The 8,589-nt window shown below is 50.3% G+C and overlaps 1 long non-coding RNA gene across 3 annotated transcripts; it reads left to right on the forward strand.

Moving 5' to 3' along the window:
- The first annotated feature begins 3,123 nt into the window (after positions 1 to 3,123).
- Positions 3,124 to 7,521, forward strand: LOC311592477. Of its 3 annotated transcripts, none has more exons than XR_014777425.1 (4): positions 3,124 to 3,357; positions 5,667 to 5,798; positions 6,063 to 6,165; positions 6,254 to 7,521. It is a non-coding gene; the product is annotated as an uncharacterized lncRNA (long non-coding RNA). The 3 variants fall into 3 exon arrangements; XR_014777426.1 differs by having other exon boundaries at positions 7,407 to 7,508; XR_014777424.1 differs by having other exon boundaries at positions 6,063 to 7,521.
- Positions 7,522 to 8,589: the final 1,068 nt, after the last annotated feature.

An 8,589-nucleotide genomic window follows, 5' to 3' on the forward strand; every position in this document is an offset into this window, starting at 1 on the left:
AGGCACAGCTGCAGAAGCATGAAGCACATTGCGCCCGCAGTCATGAAGCAGAGAGCCCTGAGCGACTGTGCTGAGCTCATTTGATCCTCTTTATTCAGTCCAGCTCTCCAGCCCATGGGAGGGGCCGCTCCCATCCAAGGCGAGCTTTCCCTCCTCAGTTAAACCTTTCTGGAAACACGTAACAGATGTACCTGATGACTTTATATTCAGTCAAGTTGACAGTGACCGTTAGCCATCACAAGGTCCTTACTGGCTTTCCTCTCTCTGGCTTCCTGTCCAGCCATGTAATCACCCTTTTTCACAAGTGCCCCACAGCATGGCGCCATCCATGATGTAGGTGATGCATCCAGAGGGCTGTTTGGACTTCTGCCCTTCAAAACTGTGAGCTAAAGGAGTCTCCTTTCTTGGTTGGTTACCAGTATTTTGTGACAGTAATGGAAAATGGAGGATAACGAATCTTCACTCCATCTGTGATCTCAGTTCCTCTTTGTCCTTTAGTCTAATGTAGTCGCGGTCTAGGAGTTGGCATGCAGGCATCCTTGGAGTAGGAGGTCTGTCATTCCATCCAAATAACTCCTTCCTTGACCAGGCCTGGGAGACTCCCACGTGGTCCATTGGAAGAGCTGGTTAATGTTATGTCCTGGGAGCTCTGGGTGTTGTCGTTGTTACTTTGAGCTTGAATTGTTACATTGTCCCAATTCTCTTTCAGTCTGCAGTGTGGAATCCTGCCTCCTGGAAGACAACGGGACCTAAAGACTATAACTAACTTTGAAGGACAAGAATAGAAATCTCCCAGAGTTCCCTATCTAGGTAATTATAAGTCCTTGCCCTTTCTGTTTGGGGAAGGAGAAAAGTCGGGAAGGCATTATTTTGCACGTAAATAAAAGCACATGTGACTGTTGGCCCACCAAAGGACTACACTGTGGTCTTGCTCTGCCCAGCCCACACATTGGTACATTTACTTCAGGTAGTGCGGGCTCTAAACCTCAGCACCATGGCCAGCAGTGAGACCCCGAGTGTGTCTCATTAGCACCGTATCTTCATGGCTACAGGAACTTGTTCAGGAAAAGACATGTGACCCATTGGAAGCAATGAGATGAAATATTTGAATATTCATAAAGACTATTGAGAAAGACTCTTTCTATCATATAACCACAATGCCCTTGAATTCTTGAGCCTCCTATTTCCATCCTGCTTGGATTGCAATCCTGCTTGGATTGCAGGTATGCGCCAGCCACACCCAGACATGTAAGCAAATGTTTGCACTTTATGGCAATGGGATCGCTGGTCACAAAATAATGTCCTGAAAGCTGTCTGAAGTCTGTAGAGACCTTTTATGCTCCCCTCATTTAATCATCACCAAAGTGCAGGAACTGAGGAAGCTTAGCAGTGTTTTATAGGTAAGAAACTCTGAGCCTGGGAGAGGAGATATGATTGGTTCTCGGTCTTATGCTCACTAATGCTCTGGCTAGAACTTGTGCTTTCTCTCCCCTCTTGAGTTACCTTCTGGGAAGACGAGGAATCAGGACAAGCTCTGGGAAGAAAGGGAGTGTGGGCATGAAGAGTGCTCAGTGGAAGAAGGTGGGAGGGACAATGTGAGCAAAAGCCAAGAGGTGGGAACGGAGGTGTGGCCTGCTGAACAACACTATGTGTGGACACATTTATGAGTGGAGGTATTATGTGCCATGTTGAATAATTTGTGTTGAAAAAAAAAAAAGAGTCCCCTCACTGCCAAAAATGGCAAAGAGGTGTCTGGAGGGGACTGTGCCAAACCCTTCAGTAGCCATGGTTACTCATCCTTGAACTCTGAGAAGATAAAAATCTTTGAATGAGGCTGTAGGTTCTGCCCTGTGTACTCCAGCTACACCGAGGAGTGGTGTGCACTACGCTTGGCATCCTGGGATGATGCCCTCTGTCTCAGACCCACAGAAGAGGTTGACTAGCATCTTATCCTGAAGTTAGACATAGGCTTCCACGTGACTCTTTGGTTCCCACGATGTGTGACATGGAACAGTGCCCTGTGCCTGTCTGAGCCTTAGAGTCCCAGCTAGATGTTGGCGCTGAGGTTGAGATGCAATTACGAGAGCTAAGCTTCCTCCTCCCTCCATCCATCCACCATGCCTTCCTCTGGGGCAGACAAACCAGAATGCTGGTTCTCGCTGAGGCCATTTGGACCCACGTTTCTGTTTCCTGGCAGCTTCAAGCCTACAGCCCAAGTCCTGTCTCTCTGAAGAAAATAGTTCATCCTTTGACTTTTGGGATACTGTGACTCTTACCAAAAGGGTAAGCAATTCCTGGTCCGTAAATGTCAGTCCCCTGTCTCCTGCTCACTTCTCATGGAGTAAGCCTGGGTCTGTCATGATCAGCATGCTGCTCGGCACCTGGCGCATAGAGGATGTTCTTTGAACATTGCTAAGAAAGACAAAATGAGTGGTCCCTGAGTCATCTCCTGGAGGACAGATGGCAGTTCCTGATGTGATGTGTGAGGGCCCAGCCTCTAGGCACCTTTGGGAGGCCTCCTATTAGTATGTGTAAGGGTGGTGGAGCAAGGAGAGCTGTTCTGTGGATCCATGAGACAGGCAGGCCTGTCCCCATGGCGCAGCTGAGACGCTCACGTTTGCTCAGGACCAGCCTTCCAGTAAGCGCCAAGATCTGTGGCCAAGGCCCATCTACTGCTAATTTCAAGCTCTATGAACCCACACATTTCTTTTCATCCAAATGCTTTATTTATCCCAACCAGGCTTTCTGTTTGCACTAGAGCTTTCTGACCTTCGAAATGATACTCGCCTAGAGAAGAAAAGGGAGAAGTCATTCTTGAAGTGTTTCCCAAAGCCAATTACGATCCAGAACTGTCCTGGAGTGCCAGCTCACTCCGCTGTTCTCAGACATCCGTATAAAAGCTTTGCCCTCCCAACAAGCCGTGAACCTCTAAGCAAACGTGTCAACTTCTGAACAATCTGGTCACTCCCCGATCCTGCCTGGATAATAGCCAAGGGTTGGATATCTGCCAGGCCAGCGAGTTGCTCAACGCTCTCCCTGGAGGGGGCTTGCTGGATGGGAGGGATTTTCCAGCGTGACTTGGATGAACCTAGAGCTATTTCCCCATTGAGCAGCCCCAGCCTAAGAGGCACCAGCAGCGGTGGCTGAGGAATAGTGGGGACAGAGCAGAGACGTGGATCGCCCAATCTATTGATGACTGGCGTGGTGCTGTGGCCCTTAGAAGTCTTTGTAGAATTTAGGCCTATGTACAGCCAGGAGAACCCTCTGAAAATCTAGCAGTTGTGTTACAGGGATTTGGACTGGTTTCCAAGGAGACGGAAGGCCCGCTCTGTTCAGCAGGCTAAGGAGCGGCCCAAGGTATAGTGGGAGACCCTGGCCCTGAGAGCTGAAGGGACCAGGGTGGAGGAGGAAGAGGCCGCATGGGAAGAGGGCAGGAAGGGGGATTTGGCACTAGCCTCTGCTGCCTGGTCTCAATTTACTTGTGAGGAGCCCCCTAATAGCCGGGTGAGAGCCGTGCACGCTTTCCTGAGAGCCTGCTAAGTGTTTATGGAATGATTTGTGAGGAGAAGTTTCTTTGGAAGCAGCTTGGGGAAGGTATGTTATTAAGAGCTCTTTCTCCAAGTTCCCCTTGGCTTGCTTCCCTCTGGCCCCTGGGGTCTGGGCAGCCCATGGTCACAGCAGCTGTTTGCTATTTTGTAGGCCGTGGGGCCCTGATCATATTGGAGCTGAGGGAAGACAGGGAAGTAGGGTGATTTCCTCCTCCCCAAGGGGGTGTAATGCAGCCAAGAGCTCCAAAGCCTGTGTCAGGAGCATCCCCTGAGGGAGCAAAGGTCTGCCATGGGGCTAGAAGGAAGGTGTCAAAGGGCATAAGAGTATGCTGGGAACCATCAGCCAAAGTCAGAGGTGAGTAATACGGACAAGCCATGGCTAGGGAGGGCTAGTGGCAGGCTTCCCCTCTCTGCCAGACTGCAGCTCCCAGAGGCAGCACTGTACTTATCTTTAGTTGTCTCAGCTTCGCTTGACATGGAGCACACTTGGTGACCCACTTTACTAAGCCATCTAGCCTGCCCAGGTCGGGTCACTTCAGCTATCAGGAAAATGGTGAGAGCTCTGGGTCAGCTTGGAAAATTCACTTAACTATGCGTTTTGGTCTGGGAAGCCAGGGCCATCTATGAATCAGTCTATTCATGGAAAAGTTCCCACCATAGGTGAGATAGGAACCTCCCCATCCTCAGGGTCAGAAGCTGGCTACAGAGACCACTAGGATCCAGGGACTGGCTGCCTGGACTCTGAAGCCCCTGCCTGGGCATGTGTGGCCATCAAGATCTTTATTCCAATGTCTGAGTACAACAGTTCTGTGAGATCAGGCTTTTACACCTCCTAGTATTATTATTATTATTATTATTATTATTATTATTATTATTATTATTATTATTATTATTTTTGGTTTTTCGAGACAGAGTCTCTCTGTATAACCTTGGCTGTCCTGGACTCACTTTGTAGACCAGGCTGGCCTTGAACTCACAGCGATCCGCCTGCCTCTGCCTCCCGAGTGCTGGGATTAAAGGCGTGCGCCACCACGCCCGGCACCTCCTAGTATTATAAGTGAGAAAAATAAAGCTTAGAGATGGACCCCACACCCCTGAGGTTACACAGCAGATGCCCATACAGGTAGTAATCAAATCCAGGTTGTTCAAGACCAACACTGGGCCTTGTATTCTTTACACTGGCCAAAGACACCTGCTTCGCCACCACTTGGCACTCCACACTGACCTGCTCTATGATGTACACTCCGATACATGAGTCCCATTTATCTGAGAGCTTCTTGAGGACCAGAATCAGACTGGCAGCATCATGAGTGCTGAGGTACCAGTAGCTGGCCTGGATGGACAGGTAGAGGTGTAAATGGATAGATAGATGGACAGGTAGGTGGTGGGTGGATAGATGGATGGACAGGTAGATGGGTGGATGGATGGATGGATGGATGGATGGATGGATGGATGAATATTGAGTAAACGGATGAATACACAGATGGCTCAATGGGCTGATAGATGAATGGTAGGTTTTGTCTAGTAGATGAATGGGAAGGCAGGATGGATGGAGGATTTATGAATGCTGGATGTATGACTCAGTAGATGAATGAGGGATGCAGGGATGGTGAATGGATGGATGGATAGGGGGTAGGTGAGTGGAGGACGGATGAACTGGAGTGAATGGATGGATGGTGGATGGATGGTGGGTGGATTGATGGCTAAACTTATGTCAGACTTTGGGAGGAAGTCATGAGTGAGTTAGCAAAGCCCCCAACATGGTAGGGTCTTAGAGAGTGGTTGCTGGGGTGAAGGGATTGCACGTGTAGATCTCAACAGCTGCCAAGAACTAAACGGAGGGACTGTCGTGGAGATTTTTTAATGAGAAATTTGTGGGAGTGAGTTTTGGGGATCACAGGACATTTTGTAAAAACGGACATTTGACAGTCTTTCAGGATGAATCGTTGATTGAAAAGATATTACCTATGACTTGAACCTAACCCTTTTACACATAAGCACATCCCATACCCCCGACCCCCCAGGATTTTTAATACCTGTTTCTAGGAATACAGCCACCTTTTAAACTGGGAGAGATTCTCCTGTGTTCGCTTTTGAGACTGGTTTGCCATTTCCCAGCAGTCACGGCATTGAGAGAAGTGGCTCTGGTGCTATGACTGACCTCCAGCCTGCGTGTAGAGAGACTGCCATCACGGCGAGCCTGCATCTCCATCCAGCTGGTCTGGGGCTGCTGGCCCCAGCGGGAAGACGGTGAGCCGTGTGCTTGTGTTAGCAGTTCCTTTCCATTTATTCCCTCTGAGTTTCACTCTGTGACAGCTGTGTTCGAGACAAGTCACGTGAGCGAACACAGAGTGTGTTTGTGTGTGTGTGTACGCACGCACGCGCGCATGCCCCACGCGTCTTCCTAACTCTGCTCCCTGCTGTTAGGTCAGCAGGCTGAAATCAGTCAGGAAGGAAGTATTTACACCACGGAAATTGGCAAATGATATAAATCAAACTTTCCTTTTCTTTCAGGGAGGCGACTGTTAAACATTCACTAGCTCACCGGCTGCCCTGGCTGTTGTCACTGTGAGTGGAAGCAGGCGGTGCTATCAGCTACAATCATCTCTATGTAACGGTAGGGCGTGGGCCTGCAGGCTGGTGTGGGATGGGGAGGAAATGGACCTGCGGCTGGTGAGCGAACTGGGACACACTGCTTATGGCAGGTGACAGGAAGGCCCCCAAGACAATCCAGGAAGCCCTGAAATCCACGAGACCTGGGAAAAGAGGCTAACAGCTATGGAAGATAGTCCCTGCTCCAGACAAATTTAGCAACTAGCAACTTGACACAACACAGAGACCGTGGGGTCACACAGTGCTGCTGTGTTTCTGGGCAATTTTGTCCTTTGGGGCTTTGACTGAGAAACAGAGAGAGGCCACGTGGCTTTGACAGTGACCGGCTTCTGCTTGCTTTTCCGCGTGTCAGAAGGACGTCCCATGCGTCCTGCTGAGGCTCCAGGCCTTGGCACAGCTGTAGCTTCTGAGTGCCCACTGGGTGCTGGACCTACTGTGTGCTGTGTGCTTCTCCTCAGGAGTACCTCCTCCTAGCTTACCTCAAAACTCAACCATCTTCCTTCCCCAGCTGAACTGTTTCTGGGACTAGAGGCATGTACCGTGCTGCTTAGCCTGAGGTCATCTTATTTCTGTCTCCTTTCAGGCAGGACAAGCTCCCCCGGGAAGCTATGACTTGCCCAGGGTCACCTAGCCAGCAGGTAGTGGAGCCAGGACCCACAGCCAGGCTGTCTGACTCCTAGGCGGGCTCTTAATCCTACACTCTTGACCTTTCAAAGCCAAGATGGTATCTACTCACGGTTCCCTCTGAGGAGCCTTAATGTGTAGGTCAGAGCTGGAAAGGACTGGATAAATGACCTAATCCTTGATTCTCTGCACTACATCAGGTCAGCTCTCCCCCAGTACACCAGCTTCAGGATACCGGCCACTGGTCCAGAGAAGAGACACCGACTCCCCCTTTTACTAAGGAGCCGTGTTTTGGCTGGCCTGTTTATCATTGTAGGTAGGGGTCAGGGTAAATAATGGTGATTTCAGTGCCGTTACTGAGAGCCAATGCTATTGCTATGGCTTTGAGACACAAACAAAAGAAGAGTCTATTAGTCACCGAGGAGCGTAATAAGCCTGTTGAGTAATCAGCCTGCCGGCCGTGGTACCTATGAACCAGGAGGTGGATAAATGAAATACCACAGACTCTTGGGCTCTTGCGGGTGGGGGGCGGGGCTGTGAGGTAGGGAGGTCACAGGCCTCACTCCTGAAACCATGCTTTCCAGCTGCACTCTGAGGACTCTCATCTATTTCCTCTCCCAGGGACAGGGAAACTGAGGCCAGAGCAGAGAAACGATTTACCCATGGCCGTCATCCAGGAGGTTTGGGGAAAGCACGGAGTTCAGGTTGGAAGTCAGTGTTTGAAGATAGCAGTTCTTACAAGCTCATGGCACGGGCTGGGGTGGAGTAGGGTGGGGTGGGGTGGGGTGGGGTGGGGTGGGGTTGGGTAGGGTGTCCCATGTGGCATCTCCATTTTTCTCTCACCTGCCTTCTTCTTTCCTCTGACATTCCCCAGCCAGTCCTAGCCCCTCCCCCTCCCCCTCAGATAAGGCTGCCAACGTTTCCAGAGAAGCTCAGGGACTAGGTGTGGCTTCCTGTACATCCAGCATTGGGGACCTGGATTTGGGATTTGGGTTCTGTCTTCCTTAACCCAGGCTGCTCCCTTGCAGCTGCACGGGTGGACCCAGACATCCTCAGGGATTTGCCAAAAGGGTAGAGGCCCCAAAGATTTCTCTAGAACCCAATCAGAAAGGGCCTCCTCAGCAGGGCTTTCGAATTCTGAGCACTCAAAACCCTAGAGTTTGTGTGAACCAGTTCTCTCCCTAGGGGTGTGCCCTCAGCCCTCAGTTTTCCTCTTCTATAAAGTGGGCGCAGGAACGCTCAGCAGGTAAAACTCTGCTGAAAAGTTTTTCAGCGCACAGCACAGTGTGGGCGCACAGCCATCGAAGTCAACCCTTCTGTGGGGGGTGACGTCAGGATGCTGAGCTGAAGTCACTCCACGTGCATGCATGCGTGCTCTCCTTTGATGCTCACTGCAAGCTTAAGGCTAGAGAGCTCATAGTTCTAAGATTAGCGCAAAGGCAACCGAAGCTCCGAGAGTCATAAGAACGCTCACAGCAGACCCAGTGTCCATACCCAAGAGGCAATGGGCACACTCTGTAGGCACCATAGGCACTCAGGTAGACTGTGAGACAGGAATCTTTTTGTCTGTTTGTTTTGGGATTTTTGTTGTTGTTGTTGTTGTTGTTGTTTTTGAGACACGGTTTCTCTGTGTGACCCTGGCTGTCCTAGAACTTGCTTTGTAGACCAGGCTGTTCTCAAACTCACAGAGATCCACCTGCCTTTTCCTTCTGAGTGCTGCGATTAAAGATGTGCACCACCGCTACCCAGCCGGGACAAGAATCATAAATCCAGCTATGTTGGTTAATATCAGTTGTCAAGTCAA

This window comes from Acomys minous, assembly GCF_964271855.1.
Source record: "Acomys minous genome assembly, chromosome: 2".
Lineage (NCBI taxonomy): Eukaryota > Metazoa > Chordata > Mammalia > Rodentia > Muridae > Acomys > Acomys minous.